Below are 21,701 nucleotides of genomic sequence, written 5' to 3'. Positions count from 1 at the left end.
TCAACTTGTAAATTAAACTTCCGGCAGTCTTGCACGAGAACTCCTCAGTCCCTTTGCATTTCTGATGTCTGAACCTTCTCCCCATTTAGATAACAGTCTGCACCATTGTTCCTTTTACCAAATGCATTTCCCAACCTTCAATCCATCTGCCACTTTTTGCCCATTCCTCCAATTTGTCTAAGTCCTGCTGCAATCGCATTGCTTCCTCAGCACTACCTACCCCTCCACCCATCTTCATATCATCTGCATACTTTGCCACACAACCATCAATTCCATTATACAAATCATTGACAAACAACGTGAAAAGTAGTGGTCCCAATACTGACCCCTGAGGAACACCACTAGTCACTGGCAGCCAACCAGAAAAGGCCCATTTTATTCCCACTTGCTGCCTTCTGCCTGTCAGCCATTCCTCTATCCATGCCAGTACTTTTCCTGTAATGCCATAGGATTTTATCTTGTTAAGCAGCCTCATGTGAGGCACGTTATCAAATGCCTTCTGAAAATCCAAGTAAAGGACATCCACTGCCTCTCCTTTGTCCACCCTGCTTGTTACTTCCTCAAAGAACTCTAAAAGATTTGTCAAACAAGATTTCCCTTAACAGAAACCAGCTGACTTTGACTTATTTTATCATTAGTCTCCAAGTCTATCCTAAAATAATAGACTCCAACACATTCCCAACCTCTGAGGTTAGGCGAACTGGCCTATAATTTCTTTTCTTTTGCCTTCTTCCCTTCTTAAATAACGGAGTGACATTTGCGAATCTTCCAGTCCTCTGGGACTATGTCAGAATCAATTGCTTCTTGAAAGATCATGACCAATGCATCTGTTATCTCTTCAGTAACTTCTCTCAGGACTCTGGGATGTAGTCCATCTGGTCCAGGTGACTTATCCACCTTAAGACCTTTCAGTTTGCCTCGCACTTTTTCCTCTGTAATAGCAATGGCACTCACTCCTGCTCCCTGACACTCACACACCTCTGGCACACTGCTAATGTTTTCCACAGTGAAGACTGATGCGAAGTACCCATTAAGTACATCTGCCATTTCCTTGTCCCCAATTACTACCTCACCAGAGACATTTTCCAGTAGTCTAATATCAACTCTCACCTCCTTTTTACTCTTTATATAACTGAAAATTTTTTTAGTATCCTGCTTTATATTATTGGCTAGTTTGCCCTCATATTTCATCTTTTCCCTTCTTATAGCTTTTTAGTTACCTTCTGTTGGATTTTAAAATCTTCGCAATCATCCAACTTCCCACTCACTTTTGCTACCTTATATGTCCTTTCCTCGGATTTTATGCAGTCTTTAACTTCACTTGTCAGCCACAGTTGCCTATACTGCCATTTGAGAACAACTTCTGTGTGACATCTACATGCACCGGACTCCATTTCCTTCTCATCGATGTAGCTACATATGTTGCAATCGAAACCACATCCACCACTTCCACATTCACACCACCCTCTAAGTGAAGTAAATCCCCTTCAGTTTCCCCTTCAATATTTAACCTATCACCCCTCACCTATGACCTCTTACTCTTGTCTCACCCAACCACAGAGGAAGGGTTAAAGAATAGTTATATTTTTTCTCCATCCCACAACATTTTGCATTTGCCGTACTCCTATCACTAGTAAACTCTTCCTTGAGTCAGGGGAACAGACTTGTTCATAATTGTCAGGTGCAGTCTTTTCAGGAGTCTACATAATTATATTAAGGCATTTTAACCTTTGAACTCTCTTTCAATAAGTGCCAACGTGCCATTTGCTTGCTACATTTGTGTGCTTTTAGTGATTTATATTATTGGGATCCTTCTGACCAGCAACAAGGAAAGGAGGAGGGGCACCAGCAAGAGATGAGGGGCATGTAAGGAGAAGAGCCAGAATGGGGAATGGAAAATTGAGAAGGTGGAGGGGGGAGAAATTACTGAAAGAAAGAGAAACTGATATTCATGCTATCAAGTTGGAAGCTCCCTTCCCTTGGTCCTCCTATCAGATTCATTCTTCTTCTTCGGCCCTTTATCTCTTCTACCTATTGCCTTTCAACTTCTCACATCATACCACCACCCTACCCACCCAAATTCCAGTCTCCTGGTCTCACCTGTCACCTGCCAGTTTGTACTCCTTCCCCTCCCGCCACCTTCTTATCCTGGCTTCCTCCCTCTTTCTTTCCAGTCCTGATGAAGGATCTTGGCCCTGAACATCAACTGCTTATTCCTCTTCATTGATGCTGCCTGATCTACCTCAGCAGTTCCTCCAGCATGTCGTCAATCTACTGATGTATGGAATGATCTGTCTGGATGGTACATAAGTGAAAGCTTTTCAGTGCATCTCAATACACACAACCAATGCCAATATCCACCGCACCCCCGCCCCATTCCTGTCCCTCACGGGGCCCATTCTGCTGGTGAACTTTGTATCTTAGAAGTCGGATAGAATATAAACTGTGTGGCGACACTTACGGGCACATACTTAGACTTTAACGCAAGTGGACATTAAACTGTATGTTTCGACATATAGTGCCGTGCAAAAAAATCATATATATATGATTCCCTTCTCCCTGCCCCCTTCCCAGTCCACAATAGAGACCCATATCAGAATCAGGGTTATCATCACTCACATATGTCATGAAATTTGTTTTTTGTTTGTGGCAGCAGTACAGTGCAATAAATAAAATTACTACAGTGCTGTGCAAATGTCTTAGCCACCCTAGCTATATATATATATATGAATCTAAATCTGAATCCCGTTACCACCACTGCTCTTTGTTCTTTTAAAGTTCTAGACTTATTGAATCACTTTAATTTCCCCAACTGGTGAGATAGGATTCAAAATCAGGTCCCGGAAATAATGGATCTGAGTTCTGGCTACTATCCCAGTAATCTATGTCGTACAGTCGTCTATACCTACCACAAGTGCAATATTTCTAGGGATTGCATTGTTACCTCACTGTAGAAGGGCCATTAGTTTGATGAGATGATTCAATTAATATGTGCCCAGCTAAGGCTGCACTCCCACTGAACAAAATCCCCTTACTCAATTCAAAAGCAATTGCGAGAACCGTGTCAGGATTACTCTGCCTTGCTGCATCCACACGGTTTAAGCCACATGATGGAATTCTACAGCACCTGACTAATAGACTAGAAAAAGTACGGCATTGATGCATGTCAAATTTAAATCAGCTTTCAAAGCAAGTCAGCTCAAAGAGCAAATAAATATCATAATGCCCCACGGATGTTACATAATTAATGATAAACGATTTGCACTAATGCTTCTAGGGTCAATATAAATCTAACAAAAAATAATGTAGTCTTATCAGCATTTTGTACAAACACTGCAGCAATGTCTTGATTAATCATGCCATTTCTTAACTACTTGACACACCACACACATTGAACATTAAGCTGAATAAAGGATTGTTCCAGCCTCTCGTGTGTTTGAGAGCAGAAGAGGCAGAAACCTTCAACCATTTATAAAGGGTGCCAAATGCGAACCAGAAGCATTGGTTGATATTTGGAACGCGCTGCCAAAGGAGGTCGTGGAAGGCATTTAGACAGATACTTAATTAGGAAAGCCAAAGATGGATATGTAACACACACAAAATACTGGAGGAATTCAGCAGGTCGGGCAGCATCTATGGAGAAGAACAAACAGTCGATGTTTTGGAGCGAGACGTTTCATCAGACTGGAAAGGCTTCTTCCCCTTTCACTTGCAATCCTGATGAAGGGTCTTGGATCAAAACGTCAACTGTTCATTTTTTTTCATAGGTGCTGCCTGATCTGCTGTGTATCTTCTAAGTTTTGTGGCCATTGTTCAGGATTTCCAGCATTTGCATAATCTCTTGTGTTTATATGTGGATAGGAGAATATGGTCTAATTGCAGGCAAATGGGATTAGTGTCAGCAGGTAAAATGTCTGGCACGAGATGATGGGCTGAAGGGCCTGGTTTCTGTGCTGTATGACTCTGTGATCCTATTACTCTAACAAACTTGCAAAGTCTGTTTTAGGATGGCGTGTGACAGCTCACTGGTAGTTGGAAACTGCTTACAACACCCTTTTGAAGTAAATTACCGTACACTATCACCACAAACAATGAATATGGCAAGAGGAAGTGAAGTAAATTCCAGAGGTGTGTGGTGTGTTGTGCTGCTGCGCTGCAAAATCAACGCATTTGGAGTTGAAGTGAACGAGTCAAAGAGGAGAAGCTGAGGTAGAGGAGTTTCGATGATGGGTGTGAGGGTGGATTGCTCTGAGTGCCAAGCCAATTTGGAGAGGACAAGAGTGGCTTCTGCAGCAAAACCTGGGCCCAAAAGTGATTTGCTGGGCAGTGTGCTCCAGGCCCGGAGCAATTTGCCATGACAAAGTCCAGGTCCAGATGCGAGGCACAATCTGCTATTCATTCAATTTAAACGCCAGCCCATATAGACCGGGGGCTCCTCTGCCTGTGATGCTGAGGCTGTGGGTCCACCCCTGGCTGCCATGTTTTGTGACTGTGAACTTTACGGTGATTTACCCCACTGATGTGCTGATCTGAATATCGAGGCCTTGGGTCTACTATGGGCTGCTCCAGGGATTTCAAATCAAATCTAATCAAGTTTAATTATCATTCAGATCATACATGGAAGTCAAACGATGGAGTGTTCCTCTGGGACCAAGGTACATAACTTTCATTCAAAATAGCGGGAGAGAAAAAAAAAAGACACACATGCATCATATGCAAGAAAACACATGTATAGTCCAAGTCCCTGAGTGACATGCAAATTTCATGGCACAGCTCATGGCAATCCAGCATGTCATTCCACTGGTTGAACACTGGAGGGCAGCACTGACAGGCGAGGCCAGCTCCCAACCGAGCTACACTGCCTCCAGCAGCATCTCCCCTGGACTGCAGGAGCAGGCAAGCCCGCTTGAGGTCTAATCCTCGCTGCAGCCGAGGCCGCACTGATGCCCTGTGGCCTATCTCACCACCAAACAAGGGAAACAGGCCTGCAGCATCTCACATTATCAATGTCCAACAGGGTTTTACGATTGCAAGAGAAATGTCCAAGACGGTCACCCACAGTTACACTGCATGCCGCTTTTGCACACCAAATCTGATGTCTTCGAGTAGTGGCAGTGGCACAGTCTACACCCAATTCAGCTCCTCCGACCCATCCACCAGCTTCTCCTTCTCTCGGCCTGTCTGCCGGCTTCTCCTTCTCGTGGCCTGTCTTCCAGCTTCTCCTTCTCCCAGCTGAGTGCTAGCTTCTCCTTCTCTGACTCACCTGAAGGCTCCTTCGACACCCCGGCCAGCGGCTCCTTCGACACCCCAGCTAGCGGCTCCTTCGACACCCCGGCCAGCGGCTCCAGACAATGAACAGATAACTGATGTGGTAGACCTGCTATACCCATTGTTCTTGGAGCCCAGTAAAGTTTTACAATCATAAAAAGCAAAATTTAAAAAGAAAGGCGCACCTTTGGACGGTCCCCGAGAGGCCACTGCGTTCAAATGTGCCTCCATCTTAGATTTGGATCTAAGGACCCAGTTTGGTTTGGAATGCCACTGCAGTTCCACTCTCCTATTGTTTGCATGATTTGTGGGTTTTTTTCTCCGCATTGGAGGTTGGCCTTTGTTTATTGGGTTCTTTTGTGTTTCCTGCTCTGCGGCTGCCTGTAAGCAGACAAATCTCAAGATTGTATAATTTATACATTCCTTGATTATAAATGTACTTTGAATCATTGAATGTTATGGTCCTAGAGATGAGAAACCGCTCCATCTTTGACAGGACAAATACCACAGAATGACAGAAATAACCTGTGCCTTAAGTTTCTGATTTTATGAGGAGGAAAATGGGAGTGAATGGGGGAGAAAAAAAAGGAAAAGTGGTCAGAAAATAAAAAGCGTGAAAGGAAGAAAAAAATGGGACAAACACATAAAGAGGGTGAAGCTGAGGGAGAGAATGAGATGGAAAACCAGAGGGTGAAACACAGAGAGCGAGAGTGAGGTCAAAAATAGTGAGAGGCAAAGAGAGATAAAGGGTAACAGCTAGAAAGAGTGAGGAGGAGAGAATGAGAGGCAGAGAGAGGGAAGAAAAGTTACACAAAGCTCAAAGACAAGAAGGGCAAAGGTAGAGAGAAAGGCTCTTATCAACTTATTCCAGATGAATTTGAAGAAATTTGATGAGGTTGAAACCCCTGGATATACTGTAAAGCTGAGTTATGAACCAGATCTTTTGTTCCTTGGTTTTTGTTGGAAACACAAAGGAAATTTATGAAAAACTATCTGCACAACCCCAGATTATTCCAAAACACGTTATAACCAATTACGTTCCTTATATATACAGTCACTACTGTGATATGGCTAAGGTATCCATCAATTTGCAGATTGCAAAGTTTTTTTTTAATTTATTGAGATACGAGGCAGATCAGGCCTTTCTGTACTTCGAACCGTGTCACCGAGCAGCTCCTGACTTTACCCCAGCCCAATTGCAGGACAGTTTACAATGACCAAGTAACCTACCCATTGGTACATGGGAGGAAACCGGAGCATGAGGGGAAAGTGAACAAGGTCACGGGGAGAACGTGCAAACTCCATACAGACAGTGGCTGGAATTGAACCTGGGTCTCTGGCACTGTAAAGCATTGTGCTAACCACTGTGATACCGTGTTCACAGGTTCAGAAGTATTATCGCATTAAGATCACCAGCGTGTCATGGTTTTGACTGAAGGATAAGTATATTGGACAGGAAACCTGCTGTCCTAACCTTCAGAATTATGCCATTAGATCTTTCACATCTGCTGGGGTGAGCATTCAGAGCCTCAGCTGACAATTTATCCGAAAAACAGCTCCTCTGACAGTGCTGCATAGGATTTCCCATTGTTCTCTGCAGTGCTCTCATCACCAAAGTTAACTGTGCCTTGGTGATAGCATACTCATGCCTGAACCAGAAAGCTGTGAGTTCCTCTCCCACTCCAGAGCCTTCAGCACAAAATCAAAGTGAATAGTCCATGTATTAAAACAATCACCATACTTTGAAAAACATAGGCTGTAAAAACCTTTCAAGAGTCCTGAGGGCACGAGAGGCTGTGAAGAAATGCGGGTCTTTCACTCGCTGCCAGGTGCAGGTAGTAAGTGTCTGGAAGAAAGCTTCTTTATTATGTGGGAGGAAACCAGAGCAACTGAAGGAAGCCCATGTGGTAACTGGGAGAAAGTACAAACTCCTTACAGACAGCGGTGGCAATTGAACCCCGATCTTCCAGTCGCTGACACTGTAAAGCATCAGGCTAATTGCTACAAGGCAGTGCCGTACTGGATAAAAGGGAAAATACCTTCACCCGGCGCATGCTGGGAGTCTGGAACACACTGCCTGAAATGGCAGTGATGTCAGGAACTCTCCCCACTTTGGAAAGGTTTCCAGGTTGGGCATCTGAAGATATATGTTGGACACCACGATAACAGAGTGGTTAGCGTGATACTCTTAGAGCTTGTGGCACTGCAGCTTGGAGATCAATCGCGGTGCCGTTGGCAAGGAGTCCGTACATCCTTCCCGTCAGTCCGTTGTTTTCCTCCGGGAGCCTCATTCCCTCCCACATTCCAAAGACGTACTAGTTAGTAGGTTAATTGGTCATTGTAAATTGTCCTGTGATTAAGCTAGGGTTAAATAGGTGTGTTGCTGATTGGGCCAGAATGGTCTGTTCCCTAAATAAATAAGTAAATAAAAAACAATCATTATAATAGATTACTTGAATAATTATTTTAATAGATTCATCATCATTATGTGACGTATGACGCAGGTGACCTTGGTCTTCCATCTGTTTTTAATTCGAAAAATTCTAATAAGCTCTTTAAAACTTTTGCCCATCCATCCCTTGATGTAACTCATGACAGTCTTGTGCTGTCAACTGCGTCTTTTTCTTCCATCAGTTTTTTTTCCATCACTACAAGTTCGAGCTTCTCTTTCCTCAGTGCCTGTCCCAAAAGTTCCAGCTGTCATTTCCTGATTGATATCGGCTCACTTCTTATTTTGACTCTTTGCAACACTTTCTCTGTCCTTCCATGATATGTTCACTCTTCTCAAAAAACACATTTCTGCAGCTTTGAGCCTTCCCGTATTTTGCATTGATATTGTCCAACATTCACTCATATGTTACCGTGTGGAATGAGCATAGCACCACAACACTCCGAGCTTCCTACTCATAGGAATTATGTTATTCTTTAGTATCTTACTCAAACGCCCAATCCTTCTTGTAATTTATAATAGATTACCTGCTCAATTATCTATTTCCGCAACAGACACAAAATGCTGGAGGAACTCAGCAGGGCAGGCAGCATCTAGGAGAAGAGTAGGAAAGCTTTTGCCCCAAAACGTCGACTCTTTTTCTTTTCATAGCCTGGCTTGCTGAGTTCCTCCAGCATTTTGTGTGTGTTGATCAGATTTCCAGCATCTGCTGATTTTCTCTATTTGTGATTCAATAATCTATTTTTCATGTAGGTGCCCAATATGTGTAAATTAATGAGTTTGCCATGACACCATAGTGATCAATCTTCGGAAAATTAATTAATTGGGTGTAAAATGTTTTGAGAAGTCATGAAAGGCATTCAGAAGCGCAAGTCTGGTTCTTCTCCTGATGTTCCAGTTTTTTAACTGTGACTAACAGATGGAACAGTTCAAGGGGTACTTTGATTAAATATTGAGTCACGATGCCAGTGCAGAACTATCTCTAACAATCAATCAGTGGTGAGCTGAGGATTGTTGAAATAAAGGGAATGCAAATCCTTAACTCGAGCTGTCATAGTCGAAAACCAACACTGAGATTTGGTTTCAATATCACCGGCAGGTTGTAGTTTAAGCTTCATGTTGTGTCGCAAATCATTTCTTGTTGTGTTTCACAACTTCCTTTAATTGGATTAAATTGAATTGACTTTACTCTTACATCCTTCACATACATGTGGAGTAAAAATCTTTATGTTACGTCTGTCTAAATGTGCAATGTGCAATCATAGTAATTTATAATAACTTATAATAAATAGAAACATACTGTAACATAGAAATACACTCAAATCAGCATGAGTTAAGCAGTCTGAAGGTCTGGTGGAAGAAGCTATCCCAGAGCCTGTTGGTCCTGGCTTTTATGCTGTGATACAGTTTACTGGATGGTAGCAGCTGGAACAGTTGGTGGTTGGGGTAACTCGGGTCCCCAATGATCCTACGGGCCCTTTTTACACACCTGTCTTTGTAAATGTCTTGAGTCATGGGAAGTTTACAACTACAGGTGCGCTGGGCTGTCCGCACCACTCTCTGCAGAGTCCTGCGATTAAGGGTGGTACAGTTCCCATACCAGGCAGTGATGCAGCCAGTCAGGATGCTCTCAACTGTGTCCCTGTCGAAAGTTCTTAGGATTTACTTCCTCAGGAGACTAAAGAAATTTGGTGTATCAGCATCCCCCTTTATCAACTTTTTAATTAATGTGTTGTCGAATTCATCCTATCTGCATGCATTTTTTCTTGGTATGGCAAATTTTCATGGTCACAGCTCAGGACATTAGGGAAAGCAACCTCCCATCCATGGACTCTCTCTTCACTTCTCGCTGCTTTCCTCTGGGTGCTCCTGTTTCTACCACAGACCAAAGACATACCAGTTGATAGGTTAATTGGTCAGTGTAAGTTGTTGCGTGATTGGGCTAGGATTAAATTGGGGGATTTCTGGGTGGCGCAGCTTAAAAGGCCGGAAGGGCCTATTCAATGCCCTTTCTCAATAAAATAAATAAAAAGCATAATCAATGTCCCCACCCATCCTGGACATTCAGCCCTCTCACTTCCTCTATCAGGCAGAGGATTAAAAAAAAAGCCTGAAAGCACATAACACCAGGCTCAAGGACTGCTTCAGCCCCTCTGCTATAAGACTATAGGTTGAGTATCCCTTCTCTGATAATCCAAAAATCCAAAAACCTTTGAAATCAGATTTTTTTCGAGTGCTGACATAACGTCACAAATGGAAGTTTTCGCAAAGCGCTGGAAAGGTTCCCAGGCGATGCATAGGTCTCTGTACACCACAGATCATTCTGAGAAGTGACCTTACATATGTAATGAACAGAACACAATGAAACATAGAGCAACACTGCACAAAGTGAAATATTAAGATCTCGATTGTGTATTTAAAGAGCGGATTTGTCAGTATCGAGTGAACATATACAGCTTAAAGCTATGCTGATGATAAAACAAGCAAACTTCTATTATGATGAACTGAAAATTGAAAGTAATTGTGAATATTCAGCAGGTGGGTTGCAGAAAATTAAGTAAAGACATGGCACTAATTTTTGAAGTGTCTGCTAACCTCGAAGCAGCGGAGAAATTGATTGATCAGTTTGCCAAGATTGCTGACGAAAATCTAACACCAAAACAAGTCGACAACGCCGATTGTTTTTATACCTTACATAAAACCTAAAAAAAGAGTAAAATACAATTACAGTATACTGTAAACAAACAAAAGAAAATCTGCAGATGCTGGAAATCCAGGCAACACACACAAAGTGCTGGAGGATCTCAGCCAGCCAGGCAGCATCAGTGGAAAAAGATATATTTGATGTTTCAGGCCGAAGGTGGGTGAAGGGAGGAAGAAACACAAGGTGATAGGTGAAACCGGGAGAGGGGGAGGGGTGAAGTAAACAGTTTGGAAGTTGAAAGAGATAGGTGAAGGAGATACAGGGCTGGAGAAGGGGGAATCTAACAGGAGAGGATGGAAGACCACGGAAGATAGAAAAAGGGGAGGAGCACCAGGGGGAGGCGATGGGCAGGTAAGGAGATAAAGTGAGAGAGGAAAAACGGGATGGGGATGGTGAAGCGGGTGGGGGGGGCTCTACTAGAATTTTGAGAAGTCAATGTTCATGCCATCAGTTTGGAGGCTACCAATGGGATATAAGGTGTTGCTCCTCCAACCTAAGTGTGGCCTCATTACGACAGCAGAGGCCATGGATTGACATGTCAGAATGGGAATGGAGCAACACCTTATATTCCATCTGGGTAGCCTCCAACCTGATTCAGGAATGTTCCCCATTCCCATTGCCCTCTCTAAAGGGTGACCCTTTAGAATAGAGGTAAGGAGGAATGTTTTCAACCAGCGAGTAGTAAATCTGTGGAATGCTCTGCCACAGACTATGGTGGAAGCCAAGTCCATGTGTATATTTAAGGTGGAAGCTGATCGTTTCCCAATCAGCCAAGACATCAAAGGATATGGCGAGAAGGCAGAGGTGTATGGGGTTGGCTAGGTTCTGCAATCAGCCATGATGGAATGGCAGAGCAGATTTGATGGGCTGTATAGTCTAATTCTGTTCCTATGTCTTATGGTCTTGTGGTCTCATCTCACAAGTCCTGATTAAGCAGCCGCTGACGCCAGGCAGACAATCTCTGAAGAGTATTGGTAGTGGCTGGGGTCACCTGCCTTATAAAGATGCTGCCCCAAAAAAGAAGCTTTTCACTGTATCTTGGTACATTCAACAACAATAAATTGATTCCAATTCTAGTCCTTCAGAATCCTTTGAGGCTATAAGTGTCATTGGTAAGGCAGCTATTCTTATTTCAGTCTCTAACCAACGAGACTGAGGTTCCTCCAGTGTCAACCCTTTCAGCTTTGAACTGGAGTCACATATAGGCCAATCTTATCATCGTGTCCTTCCAAACAAAGATACCAACCATAGGGTCATATACTACAGAAACAGGTCTTTCAACCCAACTGGTCCATGTTGACCAAGATGCCCATGTAAACTAGACCCACCTCCCTGTGTTTAGCCCATATCTTTCTAAATCAACCTTTTTTTTTAATGTCAGAGAGCTTTAACCTAGTGGTCCATGTACCTGCCCAGGAGTCTTTTATGCATTATTAATGTATCTTCTTCAACCTCAATGCACTTCTTGTGCAGCTGTTTGCATACACTAACTAGAGACAATCTGCAGGTGTTGGAAATCCAAGCAACACACACAAAACGCTGGAGGGGTTCAGCAGGTCAGACAGCATCTACAGAAAAGAGTACAATCGATGTTATGGGCTGAAGAAGGGTCTCAGCCTGAAACATCGACAGTTTACTCTTTTCCATGGATGCTGCCATCCAGCTGAGGTCCTGCTGCATTTTGTGTGCGTTGCTTTCCCGCCCATCTAGTTTCACGTATCACCTTCCAGCTATCCTGCTTCAACTCTCCCCACTTTTTATCCTGATGAAAACGGTGCCCCACAGCTTCCTTTTAAATCTCCCTCTTCTCACCGAGTCACCGAGTTCCCGATCCCTCAACCTTGGGGATAAGAAGAAACAGTGCATTACTTATCAACTAGATTTGATTTTAAAACTGATAACTTTATCTTTTTCCACAATATCAGTGTTGTTTTATATCATACTTCCGCAGAGCTCTGCATGACAATTAGATTATGAGAACACTCAATCCTCTTTTATTGTCATTTAGAAATGCATACATGCATTAAGAAATGATAGCATGTTCCTCCAGAGCGATATCACAGAAAAATAGGACAAACCAAAGACTAACACTGACAGAACCACATAATTATAACATATAGTTACAGCAGTGCAAAGCAATACCATAATTTGATGAAGAACAAACCATGGGCATGGTAAAAAAAAAGTCTCAAAGCCCCCGAGTCAATTGACTCCTGAGTCCCCGAAAGCAGGTGGCAAAAGGGAGAAACTCCCTGCCATAAACCTCCAGGCACCATCAACTTGCCGATGTCTTGGAAGCAGTCGAACACAGCCGACACTGAGTCCATTCGTCTGAAAACTTCGAGCCTCCGACCAGCCCCTCCGATACAGCCTCCCGAGCGCCATCCTCTGCCAAGCACCTTCGACCTAGCCCCGGCTGCTGAAACAAGCAAAGCCGAGGATTCGGGACCTTCTGCTCCGGAGATTCCAGTTACCACACAGTAACAGCGGCAGTGAAGCAGGCATTTCAGAAGTTTTCCAGATGTTCCTCCGCACTCTCATGTCTGTCTCCATCAAATCAGAATTGTGCACGGTCCCCTAATTGACAGATTACAGATTCTAGAGGATTTCGGGATACAAGTACATAGTTTGCTGAAAGTGGTGATGCAGGCAGACAAGGTTGTTTAGAAGGTGTAGGGGACACTTAGTAGAAGAATTGGGACATCATCAAGGTTGGTTCTTTGAGACTTAAGGTTGTAGGTGGCCTGTGTGACAGGGTGAGTGAGAAAGGGTCTTGCTTTGTTTTTGTTGACCTGTTTTGTTCTGTGATGTTTGTGTTGTTCTGCTGAAGGCTGTGTTGACAATGGAATTGTGGTGACACTTATGGACTGCCCCCAGCGCATCCTCCAGTGTTGGCCAAAATGATACATTTCATTGTAAGTTTTGATGAACACAAGATAAGTAAGTCTGAATCTGAATCATGTTATAGCTGTACAACACATTGATAAAACCATGTCTGGAATATTGTCTGCAGTTCTGGTTGCCATATGAGAGAGAGGATGAGACTAAGACAGAGAGACTGTGGAAAATGTTCACAGGGATGTTAAGCATAGAAACATAGAAAACCTACAGCACAATACAGGCCCTTCGGCCCGCAAAGTTGTGCTGAACATGTCCCTATCTTAGAAATTACTAGGCTTCCCCACAGCCCTCTATTTTTCTAAGCTCCATGTACCTATCCAAAAGTCTCCTAAAAACCCTATCATATCTGCCTCCACTACATTTGCCAGCAGCCCATTCCATGCACTCACCACCCTCTGCGTAAAAAACTTACCCCGATATCTCCTCTGTACCTCCTCCCCAGCACCTTAAACCTGTGTCCTCTTGTGGCACCCATTTCAGACCTGGGAAAAAGCCTCTGACTATCCACATGATCAATGCCTCTCATCATCTTATACACCTCTATCGGGTCACCTCTCATCCTCCATTGCTCCAAGGAGAAAAGGCCGCGTTCACTCAACCTGTTTTCGTAAGGTATGCTCCCCAGTCCAGGCAACATCCTTGTAAATCTCCTCTGCACCCTTTGTATGGCTTCCACATCCTTCCTTTAGTGAGGTGACCAGAACTGAGCACAGTACTCCAAGTGGGATCTGACCAGGGTCCTATATAGCTGCAACATTACCTCTCGGCTCCTAAATTTAATTCCATGATTAACCAAGGCCAATGCACCCTATGCCTTCTTAACCACAGAGTCAACCTGCACAGCTACTTTGAGTGTCCTATGGACTTGGACCCCAAGATCCCGCTGATCCTCCACACTGCCAAGAGTCTTACCATTAATACTATATTCTGCCATCATATCTGACCTACCAAAATGAACTACTTCACACTTATCTGGGTTGAACTCCATCTGCCACTTCTCAGCCAAGTTTTGCATCCTATCAATGTCCCGTTGTAACCTCTGACAGCCCTCTACACTGTGCACAACACCCCCAACCTTTGTGTCATCAGCAAACTTACTAACCCATCCCTCCACTTTCTCATCTAGGTCATTTATAAAAATCACTAACAGTAAGGGTCCCAGAACAAATCCCTGAGGCACACCACTGGTCACCGACTTCCATACAGAATATGACCCTTCTACAACCACTTTTTCCCTTCTGTGGGCAAGCCAGTTCTGGATCCACAACGCAATGTCCCCTTGGATCCCATGCCTCCTTATTTTCTCAATAAGCCTTGCATGGGGAACCTTACCAAATGCCTTGCTGAAATCCATATATACTACATCTACTGCTCTTCCTTCATCAATGTGTTTAGTCACATCCTCAAAAAATTCAATCAGGCTCGTAAGGCATGACCTGCCCTTGACAAAGCCATGCTGACTATTCCTAATCATATTATACATCTCCAAATGTTCATAAATCCTGCCTCTTAGGATCTTCTCCATCAATTTACTAACCACTGAAGTAAGACTCACCGGTCTATAATTTCCTGGGCTGTCTCTACTCCCCTTCTTGAATAAAAGAACAACATCTGCAACCCTCCAATCCTCCGGAACCTCTCCCATCCCCATTGATGAGGCAAAGATCATCGCCAGAGGCTCAGCAATCTCCTGTCTCGCCTCCCACAGAGCCTGGGGTACACCTCATCCGGTCCCAGCGACTTATCCAACTTGATACTTTCCAAAAGCTCCAGCACATCCCCTTTCTTAATATCTACATGCTGAAGCTTTTCATTCTGCTGCAAGTCATCACTACAATCACCAAGATCCTTTTTCATAGTGAATACTGAAGTAAAGTATTCATTAAGTACCTCTGCTATTTCCTCCGATTCCATACACACTTCCCCACTGTCACACTTGGTAGGTTCTATTCTTTCACGTCTTATCCTCTTGCTCTTCACATGCTTGTAGAATGCCTGGGTGTTTTCCTTAATCCTGCCCACCAAGGCCTTCTCATGGCCCCTTCTGGCTCTCCTAATTTCCTTCTTAAGCTCTTTCCTGTTAGCCTTATAATCTTCCAGATCTCTAACGTTACCTAGCTCTCTGAACCTTTTGTAAGCTTTTCTTTTCTTCTTGACTAGATTTATTACAGTCTTTGTACACCACGGTTCCTATACCCTACCATAACTTCCCTGTCTCATTGGACAGTTGTTGAGGTTGGAGGACTTAAGTGAAAAGGGAGACTCTACAGGCTGAGACTGTTTTCCTTTCAATGCAAGAGGTTGAGCAGTGCCTTTATAAAGGTAGGAAGTCACATATAACTTGGATGGTCACAATCTAAAACGTAGAGGCCATAGATATAAAGTGAGAAGGAAAAGATTTAAAGGACAACGAAGGAATAAGATGTCAGAGGAAGTGGTGGAGGCAGGTACAACATTTAAAATACATACGGATAGGTTAATCAATAGAGAATATGTAGTGGGAGTTGCGCCAAATACAGACAAGTGGACGAGAATGCATCTTGGTTGCCATGGAGAATTGGGTCAAAGTGTCTGTTTCCATGGTGCAGCATCCTATGATCAATCTGCTTCCACTGTCATCCAGGTAATGCATTCCAAAAATGTATAAAGGCAATTGGGCTATTTCTCAGACTTTGTCAGTCAATGAATCAATCGCAAACAAGTAGTAGTTAAATTGACAACACAGGAGATGCTGCAGATGCTGGAAATCCGGAGCAACACACACAAAATGCTGGAGGAACTCAGCAGGTCAGGCAACATCTATGAAAATGATCAAACAGTTGACGTTTTGGGCTGAGACCCTTCTTCAGGACTGCAAGGGAAGGGGAAGACCCCAGAATGAAAAGTGGGGAGAGCTGAAGGAGGACAGCTGGAAGGTGATATGTGAAGTCAGCTGGGTGGGAAAGGTAAAGGGCTGGAGGAGAAGGAATCTGATAGGAGAGGAGAGTGGATCATAAGAGAAAGGGAGGGAAGAGGGGACCCAATGGGAGGTAATAGGCAGGAGAGAAGAGATAAGAGGCCAGAGTGAGGAAGAGAAGAAGTTAACTTTTTTAACTGGAAGGAGAAGTCGATATTCATGCCACCAGGTTAGAGGCTACTTAGACAGAATATAAGGCGTTACACCTCCACTCTGGAGGCTCACCTCATTGTAGCACGAGAGGTTCTATTATTCATTCATAGGATGGTGGATGGGGGGGGTCCCTCTTTATTTGCCTCTGAAGTGAGGAGGTTAGTGAAAAATCAATCAGATTATTGGATTTGGACTATTATATAAACCAGGTAAGGACGCCAGGTTCCCTTTCCCAGTAATAAACCTGATGGATTTTTCATAATCAGACAGTTCTACAGTTACACATTCATTTCCAATTTTAATCTAGTTACTTTAATTGCTTTAGACAATTGAAAAACTTAATAAATTTGATTAAATATTAAAGCATATTAAATAGCACCAATAAATAACTAAAAACATCAAAATAAAATTAATAAAAGAAACCACAGAGCAGAACCTACCTCAGTTCTCCTTGTCGAGCTCTGAATTCTGCCTAAAGCCCACACTGACAGCTCACTCCATTTTCACCCCCCTGTTGCCCATTATCAGTTGATTCACTTCTGCTCTCTTGCTCTTTTCTCAGGCCTTGGGATTATATTTGCTACTTACAACCTGTTAGAATCATTCTGGAATCTGTGGAGTTCTGGAATATGGAGCAAGAAGGAAAACTGCTGAAAGATCTCTGTGGGTCAGGCAGCATCTGTGGAGGGAGTGGCGGAGTCAGCATAACGGGTTGGGACCCTACCTTGAAGCGTCAAGTAACTCATTCCCCCCCCCCACCACAAATGCTGCTTGACCCCCTGAGTTCCCTCATCCATGATAGAATGGTGCAGCTGACTCGATGGGCCAAATGGCCTAATTTTGCTCCTATGTCTTATGGTGTAAAACAATTTGCTCCATGTTCCAATATTTATAGTCTCTTCTACTCTGTATTCTGAAATATGATAAACAATTCATCCAATATATCTATAGCATCCTTTTCCAAACCCCTGAGATGCATCTCATCGCCACCTGGAGGTGCATTACCTTCCAGTCCCATTAATGTCTCCAATAATAATTTTTCGCTAATGCTATTTGCACTGTGCTGTATTGTTCTATGTTCCACAGGAAAGGACCACAAGGATGTTCTACACCATGTCTGGAAAGTTTCCTGTGTATTGTTCCATGGGACAGACACAAAACACAGGGAGAAGCCAGGAGAATGGGGTTGTGAGGGAAAATAAATAGGCCATGATCAAATTGTGGAGAAGAATTGATGGGCTGAATGGCCTAATTCTACTACATTTTTAATATTTTAAAATTTATCTAGAGCTACAGAATGGTACCAGGGGCCAATCCGGTCATCAAAAGTTTGGAGAGGAGGAGACTTCAATCAGGTGAGCTGCCCGAGGATAAAAGGCAGGAGTGGGTTGTGGCAGCAAAAAGAGCTTTGACCAGTGGCCAGTCAAGAATTCAGAAGTTTGGAGAGGGGGGACTTCATTTAGGTCCACTGCCCGAGGATAAAAGGCAGCAGCGGAAAAGAGCTTTGACTGGTGACCAATCGGCATCTGGGATTGATTAGTAAGCACAAATTAAAGGAAGGCTAGGGCAAGAACAGCACCCTTTGTCCCAGTGACTGTCGTCTGAGTGGAGCTTGAGGCTTTAGCCCTTCAAGGCTTCAACGAAGAGAGGTTTCAGTCAAGGAAGGCAAAGAAAAGAAAAGTTTAATTTGTTCCTTCTTTATATCTGCTTAGATAGGACAATAAAGGTGCCAGGCAGGATAGTTGAATACTCTTCTTGTGGGATGTGGGAAGGCAGGAAGACCTCCAGTCTCCCTGATGACTACAACTGCAAGAAGTGCATCTGGCTGCAGCAGCTAACAAACCGTGTTGAGGAGTTGGAGCTGGAACTGGATGAACTCTAGATCATTCGGGAGACTGAGGGGTGATAGATACGACATATAGAGAGATGGTTACACTCAAGGTGCAGGACACAGGAAACTGGGTGGTAGTTAGGAAGGGAAAAGAGGTTAAAGAGCTAGTGCAGGGTATCCCTGTGGCTTTCCCCCTCAATAACCAGTACTGTATATCACTTTTGATACTATTGGGCAGTGGTGGGGAATAACCTAACAGAGGAAAGCCATAGTGGTTGGGTCTCTAGCACTGAGTCTGGCTCTGTGACTCAGAAGAGAAGGAGGGAGGAGAGGCACACTTGGTGATAGGGGATTTGTTACTTAAGGGAACCATCAGGAGGTTCTGTGGGCGAGAACGAGATTCCTGAAGGGTATGTTGCCTTCTGGGGGCCAGGATCCATGATATCTAGGATCGAGTCCTCAGCATTCTTAAGTGGGACGGTGAACAGCCAGAAGCCATGGTCCATGTAGGTATATTGACATGGGTAGGATGATTGATGAGGTTCTGAATAGGGATTCAGGGAGTTAGGTGCTAAGTTAAAAGGCATTACCTCCAGGGTCGTGATCCAGGATTGTTATCCATGCCATGTGCTATTGGGGCCAGAACTGGGAAGATTATACAGTTTAATTCATGGCTAAGGAGTTGGTATGGAGGGAGGGCATAAGATTTTTGGATCATTGGGCTCTCTTCCAGGGAAGATGGGACCTGTACAGAAGGAACAGTTTACACCTGAACTGGTGGGGGACTAATATCCTAGTAGTAGGGTTCATTAATGCTACGTGGTGGGGCTTAATCTAAAGTTGGAGGAGGATGGGAACCAGAGTGCCAGAATAGATAGTGGAGAGATTGTGGAGGCAGCTGTTGGTAAGACCTCAGAAAAAGCTGGAAATCAAAAGAGTAAGCAAGGAGCAACTAGTGTCCTGAGCCACCTATATTTCAATGCAAGAAGTATTGTAGGAGAGGCTTACAATGGCGCTGAAGATGAGGGAGCTAATTTACAAAGATGTAATCGGTAGTGAGGAGAGGCTGTTGATAGGTCAGAATTGCAGTCAGCAGGATAAGTTGCAATGTAAAAGGAAGACAAAATTGAAAAGGGTAAATACTGCACAGGACTGTGGGGGTTGCATCTGAATGCGCTCAGTATATGGAATAAGGTAGATGAACTTGAAGCATAATTACAGATTGACAGGTATGATTTTGCATGCATCACTGAATCATGACTGAAAGGTTATAGCTGGGAGCTTAATGTCCAAGAATGCACATTGCATTGAAAGGACTGGCACCTGCGTTGCTCTGTTGGTAAAAATGAAATCAAATCAATAGAAAGAAGTGACATAGGATCGGAAGGTGTTGAATCATTATGGATAGAACTAAGGGAATGCAAGGGTAAAAAGACTCTGATGGGAGTTGTATACAGACTCTCAAACAGTAGTAAGGATGTGGCCTACAAATTACAATGGATGATAGAAAAGGCATGCCAGAAGGACTATGTTTCAATAGTCATGGGGGACGTCAATATGCAGGTAGATTGGGAAAATCAGGTTGGTGCTGGATTCCAAGAGGGGAAATTTCTGGAATTCCTAAAACATGGCTTTTTAGATCAGTTCATAGTTGAGTCCACTAAAGGATCAGCTATTCTGGATTGGGTGTTGGGCAATGAACCAGAATTGATTAGAGAACTTAAGGTAAAATAACTCTTTGGGGCAAGTGATTATAAAATGATTGAATTCACCCTGAAATTTGAAAAGGAGAAGCTAAAGTCAAATGTATCAGTATTACAGTGGGGTAAAGGGAATTACTGATACATGAGAGAGAAGTTGGTCAGAATTAATTGGAAAAGAACACTGGCAGGGATGATGGCAGAGCAGCAATGGCTGGAAGTTCTGGAAGCAATTTGGAAGGCACAGGAAATATGCACCCCAAAGACGAAGAAGTTTTCCAAAAGAAAGATGACACAGCTGTGCTAACAAGAGAAGCCAAAACCAACATAAAAGCCAAACAGAGGGCTTACAATAGAGTAAAACTTAGTGGGAAGTTAAAGGATTGGAAAACATTTAAAAACCAACTGAAGGCAACTCAAAAAGTCATTAACAAGGTAAAGGTGGATTAAGAAAGTAAGCTACCAGTAACACTAAAGAGGATACTAAAAATTCCTTAAGATACATAAAGTGTAAAAGAGGCAAAAGTGGATAATGTACCACTAGAACAAAATGCTAGAGAGACAGAAATGGGGGATAAGGAAATGGCAGATGAACTGAACAAGTATCTTGTATTAGTCTTCATTGAGGAAGACACTATCGGTATGGTGGACTGGGGTCATGAAGTGTGTTAAGTTACCATTACTAGACAGAAGGCTCTTGGGAGACTGAAATGTCTGAAGGTAGATCAGTCACATGAACCAGAGCTCTGAAGGAGGTGGTTAAAGAGATCATGAAGGCGTTAGTAATAACCTTTCAAGAATGACCAGATTCTGGAATAGTTGCGGAAGACTGGAAAATTGCAAATGTCACTCCACTCTTTGGGAAGAGAGAGAGAAGCAAAAGAAAGGAAACTATAGGCCAGCTTGCCTGACCTCAGTGGTTGGGAAGATGTTGGAGTCGATTATTAAGGATGAGATCTCAGGGTACTTGGAGACATATGATAAAAATAGGCCATAGTCAGCACAGTTTCTTCAAAGGGAAAATCTTGCCAGACAAATCTGCTGGAATTCTTTGAAGAAATAACAAGCAGGATAGGCAAAGGAGAATTGGTTGATGTCATCTACTTGGATTTTCTGAAGGCCTTTGACAAGGTGCCACACATGAGGCCGCTTAACGAGGTACAAGCGCATGCTATTGCAGGACAGATTCTAGCATGGATAAAGCAGTGGCTGATTGGCAAGGGGCAAAGAGTTGAAATAAAGGGAGCCTTTTCTGGCTGGTTTCTGGTGGTGTTCCACAGAGGTCTGTGTTGAGACTGATTCTTAATTCTCTAAAGGGAGAAAAAATACAAAAAAAAACTGAGGTGCAACGGAACTCATGAGCCCGTCTGCAGGATTCCCTAAAGCGTATTTTGCAGGTTCAGTCTGTGCTGAGGAAATGTAATGCTGGCATTCATTTGAAGAGAACTAGAACATAAAAACAAGGATATGATGTTGAAACTTTACAAGCACTTGTGAGGCCTCACTTGGAGTATTGTGAAAAGGTTTCGGCTCCTTATGTAAGAAATTATGTGCTGAGATATTTTTCAAAGGAGTTTCACAAAAATATTTCTAGGATTGAATGACTTGTCATATGAAGAGCGTTTGATGGCTCCATAATTCAGAATTCAAAAGAATGAGGGATGACCTCATTGAAACCTATCAAATGGTGAATGGCCTTGATAGAGTGGATGTGAGGAAAATGTTTCCTATGGTGGGAG

This window comes from Mobula birostris, chromosome 5, assembly GCF_030028105.1.
Source record: "Mobula birostris isolate sMobBir1 chromosome 5, sMobBir1.hap1, whole genome shotgun sequence".
Classification (NCBI taxonomy): Eukaryota; Metazoa; Chordata; class Chondrichthyes; order Myliobatiformes; family Myliobatidae; genus Mobula; species Mobula birostris.
The sequence above is the reverse complement of the archived record's forward strand: the minus strand, read 5'-3'. Positions refer to the sequence as shown.